Source organism: Mixophyes fleayi, chromosome 7 (assembly GCF_038048845.1).
Source record: "Mixophyes fleayi isolate aMixFle1 chromosome 7, aMixFle1.hap1, whole genome shotgun sequence".
In the NCBI taxonomy this organism is placed as follows: domain Eukaryota; kingdom Metazoa; phylum Chordata; class Amphibia; order Anura; family Limnodynastidae; genus Mixophyes; species Mixophyes fleayi.
Genome location: NC_134408.1, coordinates 30406026 through 30421786, shown reverse-complemented (window position 1 = coordinate 30421786; position 15761 = coordinate 30406026). Strand labels below are relative to the sequence as shown.

Here is a 15761-nt window from a genome sequence, read left to right as displayed (position 1 = left end):
CATTGTGGTTCCAATTTTTTTAAGGATTTTAAATGCCAATATTTTGCGCAAAATTGCTCTGCGCACGCTCAGAAACAGACTATACACCAGTGAGCGCAAGTGCGTCTAATTCATCTTTGAATGCAAAGTACACGTACGACAAGCAACGATTTCACGGGTGGAACGGAGGAGGGAAGAAGCGGACACACATAGTCATTGTACAGTAAGAGTGTACCAAAGTTGAACGCATGCACATCCGTCCTATTCAAGCTCTGGACATCTCTCAGGTGATTTTTAGTTGTACCACTTGCACCAGCTACGTGTCAGGTGTAAGTGGTGCCCACTGATAGTGATGACTGTCACGTATGTATGCTAGAACATGTGTTTGCAATCAAGAACAACTATAAACATGCATTTTATGTATAGTAAGCATTAATAGCATCCTGATAAATGTATTCCATGTGAAAAAAAATGAAAAACATTTTTTAAATTCAATTTATGAGATTATATTTTTATGAGAGGCTATTTTTACCCAGTGGAATAATCATATCATGTTCCATTTGGAGCGCAACGTGAGTGACTATTCTACTCGTGGGAATAAGCTCTAAATGTACATGATAAAAGACAAATATCAACAATTTAAAATCAGTATTTGATATACATGATCAAAATAACTCATTTACAAGATTGCAACAACAAAATCAGTCATGTTGTAAACCCTCATATGCTGCCACACAAACCTACTGCCTGGCACCGATGCTTCATATTGATCCATGTTATTTGTCAATTTCATAACAAAAATACATTTAATAAAAAAGGTAAACTTTTTCATAATGGAATGCACAGTATTATTATTATTATTATTATTATTATCATAGATCTGTAAGGCGCCGTACAGCAGGGAAAACAGTACATACATAAAACAAAGACATACAAGGTAGACATAACAAATGCAGACATGAAAACAAAGGGTATAAAGGTATTTTGTTACCTGGGAGAAGCTGATTGGACAGACCCAGGCCTTTTGTTACATGGGAGAAGCTGACTGGACAGACCCAGGCCTCTTGCTACCTGGGAGAAGCTGATTGGACAGACCCAGGCCTTTTGACTGAAAACAATTGAAATACAGGTATGGAATCATTTATTCAGAAAATTAGTATCTATAAAGGTCCAAAAAAATAGAAAGAGTAAAAAAGTAAATAATTATTTTGCTCTGTGATCATGTTCTACTCACTAACATGATCTGGGAGAGTCTCCTTCTATAGTTACTGTGAGGAGCACTGCTACACAATATACTGAGGCAGGGTTTCCCAAACACAGTCCTCAGGGCTCCCCAACAGTGCAGGTTTTCCATATCTCCTTGCTGGAGCACAGGTGTATTCATTACTGACTGACACATTGTAACAGATCCACAGGTGGTCCTAATTATGTCACATGTGATCCAGAAAACCTGCACTGTTGGGGAGCCCTGAGGACTGGGTTTGGGAAACCCCCTCAGTATATTGTGTAGCAGTATATTGTGTAGAAACCCTGTACTGAGGAGAGAACCAGTATATTTTATGGAAAACCTCTTTATCCCTAAATCCCAAGATTTCCAAATGATAAATTCCATACCTGTACACACAAGCTCTGTCAATGTATGGCAGATTTTACTTAAATATTTGTGGAGGGCATTTCTTGTCAGAACAAATTGCAGATTATATTTATTAGTGCTTTAATAACTAGGAAACCAACAGAATACAGAACATGACATGGTCTGACATAAGGTATGTACATACAGCACTATAAACCGCATGGAGCATATAACTTGCACCATCTCAGGAGTACACCTACTAAGTTTTTTGCAAATTCAAACATAGTACAGTTTTGATGCCTCAACTGAGAAGAGAGAAATGATGTCTATAATAGACACCTTTGTACTATCCAATACCTAACTCATAAAGCGGGCATCACCATAAATCTGTTTGGATGAGTTTTCTGTCTGACACCAATGTATTGGTAATTCATTTTTAATATTGCACAAGAGCTTATCCTGTGGCCGCGAGACACTGGCAACCTTTAAATGTAAAATTCAACCTCATCACTTACAGGCTTCTGTTTTATGGTCTTAACTGATGCGGCTCTTTGTAAAATTCCAGAACCAGTAAAATTGTCTCTCCAGTCATCTGGTCTCTCAGCGTTGTTAATCCTGTGCGAAGATCGCTTTCTGTCATCTCCATATAGGCAGAACCTTGGTATGACAGTAAATCTTGATATGTCTATAGTATAATTTGATTTAAAGATGACTTGTCTTGTGTGGATATGTTAAGCATTACCTGAGCATTAAAATAAAGTTTGGCTCTACGCTAGTAACATCGTTGAAGTTCCTTGTCCCTCCTGAGCCATGTCTAGTGACGGTTATCTTATACATGCCCAGACCAAGCTTACTGTATACTGAGCGTAGAGTACATGTGTACAGGGCCATAGATACATTAGGCTCCAATAGGCTGCTTTTCTCTCGCAGGCTCAGCAGAAGTTGGCAAACCTCAGCAGCAGGATCGTTTCTCACCCTAATGCTGTCAGAGTTTACCAATGTTGCTGCTTTTTTGTCTCTTATGGGTTACCCTCTCAACTTGTTGTCGGGGAGCTGAAGAACCAGTCCCCCAGGGGGGGGGGGCTTTGGGCAACCTCAGGGCAAAGGGGACTGCCCGAGCCTCGCTGCAGAGGTGGTCCCGAAGACCCTTGCCACCTAAGGGGCTTTATGGTTTCGGCGTTGGGGGATGTAACGGGGCCCCCCCTAGCCTTGGCAAAAGGGGATCTGAAGAGTCTTGCCTCCCTAAGGGACATTTTGGCTCCAGGGGATGGGGAAGTTCTCTTTTCCTTTAGGGAAGGGTCCAAAAGCCCAGCCCCCAGCATAGGTGATTTGGAGCACCGTAAATCAGGCTTCAATAAAACAAACAACATTTTTTCTATACTGGCAGAGCGCTACTCTTTCACCTGTACCTTCTGTCATCGATAGACACCACAAAACAATATCAGTGCATAGACAAGTAACAATGGGGGTGTGCAAGGAGCAGGAAAAGATAGTAGCTTCGGCACCACATGGTTATAGATCAGGGTGCATGCAAGTGACCCGGCCAACACGTAACGTACACATTAAATACTTTGTTGGTGTTGATCCATCTCACTCGCTGCCGTCTCCCTCATTCTGCTGCCTGAGATGAGGTACTCACCTCCCTGCATGGCAGGCGTTCCCTTGCCCAGCAGTGTCAGAGATTATGACTCTGCTGGAATTTTTATGTGAAATAGGCAGTGCCAGGATGGAGGGGGAACCAGAGGAGTATGCAAATAAGAGGCCAAACTAAAAAAAGAAAACACAGAAGATATACTTTTTAAAAAACAAAAAACAGAATCTAATTTTGAAATAAGTTCAAACACAACAGGTCCCCTTTAAAATTAAAATATACTGTACATCATTTATAAGTAGGGTTAGTTTACATCAGTGGCTTTAATGAGAGGTTCATCCGTAGGTAAGCAGTGCTTTATACACGTTTGTCCCTATGCAAATATCAGATGGAATATACAGTTGTTGGAAGATGTATAAAAACTGTACATATGCACTAGGATGCAAAGGGAGGAACGTGTTGCTTACACTCTGATTAAATGACTGCTAATGTTTAACTATAACGCCCCTAGATGCATTCACTTGTTGCCCATTCATTCTCCTGAGCCTGCCTGCAGGACAGTGATTGTTTGCTAACATTTAGCCAAGTACAGCAATGTCCCTTCTCACAATCAATGCTGTCATTTGAGAAGCAGCATTCCTGGGATGGTATTACAAGCTTTTTGCATCCAATCATTTTGAAATATCCATAAATTACAATCCATTTAAATATCAGGGACTATTTAATTTTCTCATCCTGCATGCAAAAGTATTCTTACATTTTTGATTAAATCTATGCGGCCTGATTTATTAAAGGCCTGTGGCAGGCTCCCTTCATTTCCTTAGAGTCTGAGCTTTTTAATTATAATGAATTCATCCCGTCTTTCTGTGTTTTACTCACTGTAATCCATTCCCGCTCCTCTGCTGTATACTTTATTAGAAGGGAAGCTGTGTGTTTATAAGGCAGGCCGCAGAGGCGATATAACTACCCAAATCATATCATGGATGTCTTGCTCCTTAACATATCAGGTGACATATAGATGATAGACCGAGATTGCTAGATCATTTAGCAGATTGCTCACGTCTTTATTCGCATTACAAGACACCTCGGTGGAAATCATAATGGAGGTCCCTAAAAAGTACAGTTTCTTGTTTGTTTGTTTATTGTTGTTCCTTTTATTTTTATTATTACATATATACATTTCAAGAACAATATAATTAACACAAGATGCTATGTAGTAATAAGCAGCACCACTATGTAGCGTATATAAACGACACCTAACCTGAAAGATTTAACTGTCTCAAATTTTGGGCAGCACAGTGGCTAAGTGGTTAGCACTTCTGCCTCACAGCGCTGGGGTCATGAGTTCAATTCCCGACCATGGCCTTTTCTGTGTGGAGTTTGTATGTTCTCCCCGTGTTTGAGTAGGTTTCCTCCAGATGCTCTGGTTTCCTCCCACACTCCAAAAACATACTAGTAGGTTAATTGGCTGCTAACAAAATTGACCCTAGTCTGTCTGTCTGTGTGTGTATTAGTGGTGCTATATAAATAAATGGTGATGATGATGATCAAATGCGGTCCCACGGCTATTTTCCCAAACTGGGAACTCAAACAATATAGAGTCTGTCAGTCTGCCACTAATAAGTGGTTTCTAAAAGCTAACAGTCAAAAAAAGTTTGTATGTTTAGATAGAGCACATCCATCATTATCATTTTGAGTATTGGACATAAACATTTAGGGCCTGAGTCATTAAGTAAAGTAAGGCAAACAAAACAGTAAATTTGATCCTGGACAAAACCATGTTACAATACAAGGGGTACAAATTAGTTTATTATTTTGCACATAAAGACAATGCTGGCTTTTTAGTCATGTAGCACACAAATACTTGATAACTTTATTTTTACACTGAAATTTAGTCGATCTAGGGGGTGTAGGACGAGGTATCGGTGCTGTAAACACCGACACTGTTTACTCCTACATAATTATTCCGATAATGAACAGAGCGACATAGAAAAAATAACTGCTTGCCAATAAAAAGGCACAGAGGAAATCCGATGAGAGGACATCGCATCAGTTGCATGCGCGACTTTGCTTTTTTGTTTTTTTAAAGTGGCAACACTCGGACTATGGTAATATTAATTTTATTCCTAACCATAACACTAACCCTAACCCCTAACATAAAGGTAATTCTTACCTGGGTCCGTGCGTTGTCGCTTTAGAAGCCAAAATTTCTAAGTTGCGCACGGAACTGACGTCATTTGGAAGTGTCGCGATATCCTGTCATCGGATGTCCTCTGTGTCTCTTTACTGGTAAGTAGTTCTTTTTTTATGTCGCTCTGTTCATTATCGGAATAATTATTTAGGAGTGTTTACAGCACCGATAACTCAATTACCACCGGATCTAGGACATGCCCTATCCCAACATTAAATCTGACCCCACATTTTAAATATACCTCCCCCTCCAATGCAACATGGTTTTGCTAATGTGCAAAGTTTTTCATTTTATTTTTTGTGCTGCCCACCCTATATACTTTTGTACTGGTCACACATTCCATACCTGCAAACACTGAGGATCTGTAAGGTCACAGGGCCCTGGGATCCAAGCGAAATTGGGACAATGGCTAAAGGTTGTTTCACAGTTGGCAACTCTTTCAATGACCAATCTTATTCAGCCCTGCCCTCACCATTCCCACCAAAGGGCTTTGTGGCTGAAATTTCCTTTCTGTAAATGTAGCCCGAATAGAGCTGAAACAGACCAGAGAAGACTAACTATCCGATCTGCATTGTGTCAATAGTGTCTTTTGATAAAGAAAAAAAATCTTTATGTACTGTACTGTAAATAAGGACGACACTTCATTTGGCTTGAACTTCTATAAAGAGGAAGTAAAAATTGTACTGTTTTCGGTTCTTATTTTGATAAAGTGAAATTACTTTTTCTGAGCTTGATTGTTCATTCGATATCTGCGTACAAAACACTTTCTTTTGTTTTACTAAATAAAACCAAAAGAGGCTTAAGATAGAGATGAACGTTTTTTTTTGGCTTCTGCACTATGGCGTCCGGGGAATCTATCTGTCTTCTGTTCTGTATTTTGACATCATTGATCTCAATGGAGAGAGAGCGGTGCAGTGCATACAACCAACTTACCAAAGCGTAGGTGGGAAGACAGACAGTGGAAAATAGAGCACGCTGTACTTCCCCCCTGTCACTGCTTTGACATCCACTTTGGCGAGTCGCCATGTGTTCCTCCGTAGAGATCAATGCTCTCTCTACGTGGGCATCCGTCTCCCCTCCGCCACCTGACAAAAAATGGAACATAGGAAAGATGGATTAATAAAAATGCAAAGTACTTAATTTTAAAAGGTACAGTTTCTCTGCTAGAATTTGATGAGAAGGAAGTGTGGTTGGATTGTGGGGGAAAAGGAGACTTGTTTGTAATTTTAATTGAAAACAATATTTTTTTTTCATGACATACTGAGATAGAGCCCGCATCAGAAAAACTTTTTAATTATTAATAATTTAGCGATGGGGGTTAGCAGAATAATATCATGGTAGCCAGTCATCTCCCCCTAAGACTTCTGCCATGGGGAACGTACACTGTACAATATATTCACCAACTTATAAACAGCATTTACCGACATTTACAATAAACCTCTCTGGCATGTGTTTCATGAAATGTAATTAAATGCCTCTGGAAAAATAAAATAACTGTATTTAGCCGAGCGCCAAGTGTCTGTTATTATTCAGGCATTTTCATAGACAGAGAAAGTGTCAATACCATCTATTGTGTTTGCCATTACTGCGTATAGGATCAAGATAATGTCACTGTGTATATAAGTGGACCTATTGCCAAGGATCTGTTCTCCCATTCATTAGAAGAACAGATTCCTGGGAAATGCCAATTACCTAGCTTTGCTCACCGGGTTTTCTATGGGTGATGGAATTCTTACATACAGACAGGCATTTGAGGATCATTGTTGCATTACAGGATAATCTCAGCACATGAATGAGAGCCTCCACCCAAAGTTCAATATGATATGCTATAAATAACAATTCCACTTACTCAGAATCTCAATAGAGGAGCATAAGGACCCCACTAAGTATTCAAATCAGGCAAGTGGCAGGAGGAGAGCAGAATGCACTTCGGAACTTTGAAGACCTTGGACAATCGCCCTGATTCTATGAGGAAATTGGACCTCAGGTGATTAGAATTCTTTAATCTAACATAATATATTGAACTCCATCCAAAACACAATTTTAAGTTTTAATTATCTTTAAGCTACTCCTTATAGTCAATATGCAAATAAGTCACTCTTAGGATAACAGATTTCTGGGAAAATGCCATTTAAATGTCAATCCTGAGTTAACAAGCTAAACAACTATTGGTTGTATGATTATTCCTTCTAAATTGTTATCCTTTCAACTTCGTTACATTGATATATTTTTTTAAGAATATACCCTTCACTGGCTTCTAAGTGTCTGACTGGTTTCTAAAAATAAATCATAATCTCATATTTTACAATATTTGGTTATAATGAAGATATTTACCTTTATAAGGATCACCAACTGATTCCAGCTATGATAGCTATTGATTTTAAGAGCACAATACAATAGTAACGATATATATGCTTAGAAATGCATATCACTCACTGTATATTATTATATGTTTTAGCATATTGTGTTTTTTTGGTTACTATTTACGGTAAGCTGAGTTTTATGTTAACTTGTGTGCAGATGTCCCGAGAACGGTTATTATCTGCCAGTGTCAACTTGAAAACCTGCCACACTGACTCATAGTTTGACAATAGCTTCTTCTGCTTTCCCCACTTATAAATGCAATAACTCAGGCTAAATCAGTTAATTGATATAAAAAATAAATGCATTTTAGGTCGTTTATTGAGCCCAGGTTATTGTAGATGGTAAATACAGATTGAGCAAAGCTTACCGGGAATTAGGGATGTGCACCGGCCACTTTTGGTGTCTCGTGTTTTGGAGTCGGATTTGCTTGAGGTTTTGGGTTCGGATTTGTTTCGCAAAAAACATAAAAAGTGCTAAAAACCAGTTTTGTGGTTTTTTTTCACTCCTATGCTATTATTAACCTCAATAACATTCAATAACAATCATTTCCACTAATTTCCAGTCTATTCTGAACACCTCACAATATTGTTTTTAGCCCAAAAGGTTGCACCGAGGTAGCTTGAGCACATAATGACAAAAAAAGAGGTACAAGATGGAATTGTTCTGGGCCCTCCCTCCCACCCCTCGCGAGACTTGGACGACAGAGCCTCGTTTTCATTTTTTGCCCGCCGGAAATATCCGAACAGTGCTCGGATCCCGTTCGGATCCGCACTGTTCGGGTGGGCTCGGATTACCGGAATCCGAGCCCGCTCATCTCTACCGGGAATACCATCAAAACTGACTGACTGTCTCTAATTATGCCTCGTACCTCTGAGCATGGTGGTGGTGGTAGTTGATGATGATGATGATGATGATGATGATGATAATGGTTAATTAACTTTTTATGTTTAGCCATGAAACTGCCAGACAATAATGGTGGCTGATATTTAGGTACAAAAGTGCAGAGCTACCAAAAGTTAGACTGAGTTGGGTTAGATCTGCTGTGTGGAATATAATGCACCCAACTGAGCTTAACAGCTGTCGTCTACAAGAGTAATGGAAATAAATAAACCTGCCCGTACAATACATCTTCTACATGGACTTTTGTAATTTGGATGAAAGTGTCCATTTGCCACCCAAACCACTTTTTAAAAGAAATTAAAAAAAAATCAATCCCCTCCACCCAACTGGCACCTGCGTTTCATGAACAACTTACCTCTGCTTTTGCCTGCAACGATCAATTCTTGACACCATGGAGAACGTTGAACTTCAAATGAATACAGTGATCGATTTAAATTGATCCATGATGCTGAATGTGAGGCCTGGCTTCCATCCAATCAGTGTCTTGGATACGTCTGCACTGAATGATGTATTCATTTCCAGATCTCCGGGATGTGTAAACTTGGAAGACTGACTGTTACTGTCAGAGATAAGTATATCGGGAACTGTGGAGTAGCACATGGAAACTCTGGTTTATGCCGGATGAGTAAGTTGGGTTGATTTATATTAAAAAAAATGTTTGTTGCAGTGACCACCTGTCATGTGTCAACACTACATTGTGTACCAATTAATTGATATAGCCACATAACCATATGTAGTCATCTTACTAATTTAATCTAAGTGTTCTAGATATTGTCTAGAGCTTAGATATAAAGAACTGTGTAGGCTCTGTGTTATTTCAGGTTAGCATTTTCAATTTGCACAGCAAAAGCGTTACAGTCAGCACTTTATTAAACTGCAATGCTAAGGTGCAGTATTATTGATGAATGTATATAATAAATACATCATAATAAAGGGGACATATGGGTGCTTGAGTGCTCCGGCTGATTGCTATTGACGAATTAGTACTGAAAGATAGCGTAAGGAATGGCTGCCTGTAACCTTTCCAATAATAATCCAACTTTAAGCACTTTAGAGTTGTGCATGCAGGGCCCGCAAATAGCCACCTCCCTAATATAAAATAATACAACCCTAATGAAAATCGTTTCTGAGAGGGATTACAAAGATGTTACGACATTTTCCAGGGTAGGGAATTAAAATGTCCACAGTGCAAGTGCTTACGGCCATGTAGAAAAACATCCTATTTCATACTGCAAACCTTTGCTTCCAGCCAACTGTTTTTGTAATGTTAAGGTGGTAGCCGAGGCTCAGACTTTATAATCCCCCTTTTATTTGGGGTTGGGCCATGCAAAGCAACAGATTAAAGGGGATTATCAATGTTACTGGAGACATGACAGCACTAAAGAGGACTGATTGAATAGTCCTTGTAAATCGTCATCTTCTCCTCTCCTGGTGGGTCTGAGTATACTATCCCTCAATTTTAAAGAAAAAATATAGCAGACATAAGGGGAGGGGGTGATACTATATTAAGGAGGTAGAGGATTGCGCTGCGGAAACAGTACCATTACTGTACAATGTGGTCCCATTTTTAGGGGGCTCGTTTTGAGGCAAGGAAAACATAAAAGGAATCATCCCATTGTCACTGCACATGTTATATCAAAACACAGTGGTCACTCCCTTATGGATTAAAAGTGCAACAATAAGTGTAATGGGTTTAATTAGAGTGCGCCTAGATATTTACTTCCCCACCGAAGGGCAACATGGAGATGCAGAATGGGTCCCCTTAATAATATAGGAAAAGATTGAAGATCGCCAACTCTGAGCTGGTAAATCTGGTAAATCCTTCTGCAAAGTTAAAATAGGCATTTGTCCCTATGAACATCAAGGACCGTATCTAAAAACACGTACTGTCCACTCTTTTATTTTATTTCCATAATCACGCGCTACAAAAGGCAATCTCATTTCTGCACTACTCTCCGTACTTTGCAGGGAACGCTCCCGACTCCTCCCCTCGGCCTGTTTAAAACGTCTGCGCCTCTACAACCACCAAAATCTTGCTTCCTAATCCTATGCACTTTGGCAGAAATCAAGGAGCATAGCAGGATCACACGTGATTCTGCTCTGCACAGTGTATGTACACTGTAGATAAAATTCAATCTTAACCTCTAATTCCATTGTAGCTCTATTTAAAAGTAAAGAAGAATTTAGCAACTTCTGTCCTCTCTATTACAGAGAGCTGAATTCATAGTTCACATCCTCAGGACATTTTGTTACGTCGATATGATGTAGGGCAAATAGGTAAAATTGCAAGTACAGCATGTCAGTTAGCTTGTTGTGACATCACTGGTCTTGCTTCTGTTTATGAATGCACCAATCTGCAACTTATACAGAGAATTTGTGTCACATTACAGGCTTAATAGTCAATCTCTTTTGGTGTAGAATAATTGCATTATTTATTTAATTGTGTAAAACTTCCCTTTATTTCATTGCTGAACAGACAACTGGATTTATGGGTTTTTTTAATTGAGAGTCAGGGAAATGGTCAGAATATGCTCATTAGAGTGGGCACCTTAACCTGATATTGCTGACATGAAACATGGAATCATATACAAAGGTCGTCAGATGTATACCAATGCACAAATGTCCTTATCCAACATCATTGTGCCTACATGTGTTTTTTTATACACCCATAAGAAATAGGCTGTACAATGAGTATTTCAGCGAGGCCATTCAGTGAGCATAATTAGCTTTCCTCTTTCTCTGTAACCTTTGCTGGGCTTACTGGCATATTGTATATTTAAATTAATGCAAAAATCTGAGCGACTGCAGAAACTTAAAAAGATTTATCTGCTTTGTTCACAGTGGCAGACCTTATAGACAGTGCAAACATTTGTTCTGGCTGTTCCAGAGGTGTTGGTCAGATGATGGGCTTTTTAAGGACACTGGTTAAGGAAATACTAATGAACTATAAAATGCACAGTTAAAGTTTATTAAAGAAGAGATAGAGTGATTGGATATTTGACTCCAAAGTGACTTAGGGGTAAAGTTATCAAGCTGTCGGTTTGAAAAAGTGGAGGTGTTGCCTATAGCAACCAATCAGATTCGAGTTATCATTTATTTAGTACATTCTACAAAACGACAGCCAGAATCTTATTGGTTGCCATAGGCAACATCTCCACTTTTTCAAACCCGCAGCTTGATATATTTACCCCTTGGCCTGTTTCTAATGTTCTATCTTAGTCACCTGACTGTCGCTGTGAGGTTGTGAAATTTAAGCAAATGACTGGTAGAAAGTGCTCAGAACTGCCAATGTTACCAGCCGCTGTCCGTGGTGCTGATCAGATTTCTGCTCTCTTCTTCTTAGTGTTTCTTCAGCAACCTGAGGCATAGCAGTGTGGTTAAAGTCAATTAAGTACCTTGTACTTAAGAGGCACTCAAAGAATAACTTTCAGCTTTAAGGATGAACTAAAGATTGTTTTTTTCTTATTACAATAAAAGCTGAATATAAACACTTTCCAGCGTAACATATTTTTTTTTTGCTTAAGAAATATTCATAGCACTTCGAAACTGTAACACTTGGAATATCTATAGATCTCTCCAATTGTGTCTTCCTAGAAGTGTGAGTGTATTTTATATAAATGTTCAAATGCTTTTCTATAAGAGCAAATCATCACCATCGTCATAGAAACCACATCTACTATTAATTATTAACATTAGGTATAATGGACGCACACACTCAGAAATCAACTACAATCTCACCACTAGATTAATGAGAATGCAGGGCAGAAATAGCATCGAAATACCTTCATTAATATTATATACCTTCATTATTTCTTAGTGTAGCCTAGTAAATGGTATTTTTGTTTTTATTAGCTGCTGAAGGTGCGTGACCAGACAGGCATGGACAGCCACTAGAGGGTATGGAAAGAAATAAGAATAAATGTCCCAGTCACCTCACATAGGTAATTTATCTTTTCTTCTAGCACAATGTGTGTGGGGTCAAATATATACGGGCAATGCTGCATGCACTAAGATAAGCTTGACATCCATGAGGAGAGCAGTATGAAGCAGGGCATACCTCTCAACTGTCCCTGCAGTGGGGACAAAGTCCTAACTGAGTGGACAAGTCACCAAAAATCAGGACTGCACCACCAGAACCAGGACAGTTGGCAGATTGTCCTGCTCTCTCCTACCTGTACTTGCAGCTCTCACTACCTGCGATTGCTCATGTCTCGATCTCAAGTACTACTAATCTGGATCCTGGAATGTTGAAGCCCTGTTTGCAAAATAAATAGGTACATGAAGTATGGAAAGTCCCCCACCTCCCAGCCAACCCATAAATCAGTAACACCCCACATTAAATTAATAGACACTACCATGACCCCCCCAATTAAATTAAGTAGCCCCACACCATCAAATAAACTGCCCCTACCATCAACCCACCAATAACAACACTATTGAATGAGCCACATTTTCATTTTAGTAACTGAATCTACAGTAAAGCAAGGAATCAATCCAGAATTTGAATGTTTAAAAAATATATAATAGTTTCTCCTCTGGACCCTGTAGGCAAGAATCAGCTTTTAATCCTATCCATTTAACATGTCCCCTCAAACTTTTACAGATGTAAGAGGATAGGTGATATTTTAATGAATGAGACATGGTATTAAAGAGACTTGATTATGTGGAACTCATCTAAATGCATTTCATATTGTAATTTAAAATCAATTAATAGCATAATGGAGACAATTCATTTGTCAAAACAACAGATATTCAGCAGATAACTGTTCAGCATAAAACCATATACTACTTGGTATTTACACTATACAAATTTGGAAATGTCCCTACGTTTTGCTCTTTGTGTTTTTCTTATTAACACACAACTTGTTTTTATTATATTTCAGTGCAGTGTTATAAAGACAGAGCTCTGTACAATAAAACAATACAATGCTCCTCTCCATCATAAAAAATTCAAAAGCATCTTTCATTTTGGTGTGTCAGGGGTAGGGTGCAGACTTTATTTTATAATATGCCAGCAATCACCCATATTATGCCAGCACCCCCATGCTATAGTAGATTACATTGCCTGAGTAATCCCCTATGCCTTGGTTATCTCCGCTACACCTCTCTCCATCTTCCCCCACCCCCAGGTTCTCTCCAATCCCTGAATTAGATCACATACCTTCTCTCAGGTTCTTCTTTAGCTGGCTCCTCTTGTCTCCTGTTGGCTCCTCCTGTCTCCTGTTGGCTCCTCTTGTCTCCTGTTGGCTCCTCCTGTCTCCTGTTGGCTCCTCTTGTCCCCTGTTGGCTCCTCCTGTCTCCTGTTGGCTCCTCCTGTCTCCTGTTGGCTCCTCTTGTCTCCTGTTGGCTCCTCCTGTCTCCTGTTGGCTCCTCTGCCATCACTGACAGCGTCGTGAACATGGTCTAATGTGTCATCACAACACTGTCATGGTTAGTCTTAAGGGTGTAAGAGCAGTGCAAGGCCTGGTGTCCCGTCATCCTATACAGGGGCTGACTGGGCCCAGGAGCATTTGTCCCCCAGGCCGGTCCTATAGTGGGCTACCTTGACTGGGTCACTGGGCAACCTGCATGTTTTTTCCTTTAAAATGTTCCTAATAGGCTAAGAGTCTTGCCCCAGGCTAAAATTTGCCAGCCCCTGCTCTAAGAGTAGTGGACCGGATCGTCAGGCAATGGTGCCCCCTGTAGTCTCCACGGTACCCTGGTGGACTAATCTGATACTCTGTTGCCCAGCATTCCCTCTTTACCATGATCACAAGGGCAGAAACTAAATTAAATGGTTCCAAGCAGCATCATAAGAACCTTGGACTGTCATTGACATCTTGCTTCTGTCTATAAGACCACTTTGACCCCTGGTATAATCTGGCAGGGCATGGGCTCAGCAGCCAACCACACATTGTATACATATGGTGAGCAAGAGGTTCACATTCCCTAATGAGAGCTTACTGAGAAAAGTCTAAAGGGTATCACACACACATCAGTGTCATAACTTCCTAAGGCTAACATTTTCTCTATAAACTCGTCTAGGCTTATATCCATCTGCCACTCTGAAAATTAATAGCAATCATTAAACAAAGTGAGCTGGCTAAAAGATTCCTGATGTGAAAAAAGGCAGCTATTTCTGCCAAAACAAAAATTAAAACTATTGAGATGCAGAGCAATTCATTCATTACTACATAGTATTCCCCACCTGGGGATAAAATCTCATTACAATTTGTCCAAAACAGATGTTACCCTTTTAGCAGTCGATTATTAACGATAAACTCGATTCCCCCAGAGAGGTTTTGGGATTTTTTTTCTTCTTACTTCAATATGCCCTTAAGAAATCTCAAAGGGAAAAATATGTCGGAGTTATTCCACATATGTTTGTAAATAAGCCTTAAAACATGACATCCTATTTATCTGGACAAAACACCCTTTATTTTTCTGTCTTTGATATTCAGAACAAGTGTAATGATAACATTGTTCTCTTAGCTGAACATTTCTCAATACTTTGCTATTCAGTACTAGAATCTTTTGTGAATATTCGTGATTTGTTTTACAACCTGTACAAATATTAAGATTATTTTCTATATTATTGTTTTCATTTATTATTCAATTGGATCTAAAGTGGAACAAAGTTGATGTGTCTTTGTGCCATAAAGATGTGCTTTTGACAGCACAATTTCCTTTGACAGATGCATCACGTCACTATCAAAGCTATTGTTAAAGTAAGTTGTTTAAATTGAAATAACTCATTCAATTCAAATTCAAATCATCAGGCTAAAAGTTATTCAAACCCCTCCCACATCGTCTCCTGCACATCCGTGTGTCCCCAAATATTAATGAATGCAATAGTAGAATAGAATATGTAGTACAGTCCTGGGCACCACTCTATAAAAAAGATCATTTGGAACTAGAAAGGGTTCAGAGAAGGGCCACAAAATTGATAAAGGGTATGGAGTCATTAAGTTATGAGGAAAGGTTAGCCAGTTTAGGCATGTTTACTTTAGAAAAGAGGCGTCTAAGGGGAGATATGATTACTATGTACAAATACATTAGGGGTCAATACAGAGAACTTTCATGGAAACTTTTTACCCCAAGGATTATACACAGGACACGTGGTCACCCCCTAAGGTTAGAGGAGAGGAAATTTCACAACTAGCAAAGGAAGGGGTTCTTTACAG

General features: G+C 39.4%; 1 protein-coding gene across 6 annotated transcripts in view; it reads left to right on the top strand.

Annotated features, from left to right (window-relative positions):
- Positions 1–15761, top strand: part of ELFN1 (extracellular leucine rich repeat and fibronectin type III domain containing 1) — a 434833-nt gene that overhangs the window by 399282 nt on the left and 19790 nt on the right. Inside the window, exon 1 of one of the 6 annotated variants that reach the window (XM_075179568.1) lies at positions 12476–12539. The exons of the other annotated variants lie outside the window; for them this stretch is intronic. The gene's annotated coding sequence lies outside the window, so the exon portion shown is untranslated. Of the gene's footprint in view, positions 1–12475; positions 12540–15761 lie in introns of those variants that run through there. 6 annotated transcript variants of the gene reach the window in all.